Source organism: Gavialis gangeticus, unplaced genomic scaffold (assembly GCF_001723915.1).
Source record: "Gavialis gangeticus isolate Ggan-Ray unplaced genomic scaffold, GavGan_comp1, whole genome shotgun sequence".
NCBI classification, from domain to species: Eukaryota; Metazoa; Chordata; order Crocodylia; family Gavialidae; genus Gavialis; species Gavialis gangeticus.
In genome coordinates, this window is record NW_017729032.1 from 53,871,260 (window position 1) to 53,871,645 (window position 386).

At 48.2% G+C, this 386-nt stretch overlaps 1 protein-coding gene across 1 annotated transcript in view; it reads left to right on the forward strand.

Moving 5' to 3' along the window:
- The window catches only part of LOC109302237 (neurobeachin), a 564,850-nt gene that overhangs the window by 219,518 nt on the left and 344,946 nt on the right, over positions 1-386 (forward strand). The window lies entirely within an intron of this gene.

The following is a 386-nucleotide window of genomic DNA, read 5'->3' on the forward strand; positions in this document are numbered from 1 at the left end:
CCAAGGACAGAGCCTTGGGGGACCCCACTGGTCACAGGACACCATGATGAGTGACTTCCATTAATTACTACCCACTGGGTCCAACCACGGAGCCAATTTCCAGCCAGCGGTTCATGGTGGACCAAAGGCCACAGTTGGCTAGTTTCGCCAAGTAGTGATCATGGGATACCAGATGGAAGGCTTTTTTGAAGTCAAGATATATGACATCAATCTCTTCTCCCTTGTCCAGGTGATAGGTCACCTGGTCGTAGAAGGAAATGAGATTGGTCAAGCAAGACCTACCCACAACAAACCTGTGCTGGCTATCCCTTAGGATGTTGGCCTTGGCCAGTCCATTAAGGATGGCCTCTTTAATAAACTTTTCTAAGTTCTTCCCCAGAATAGAA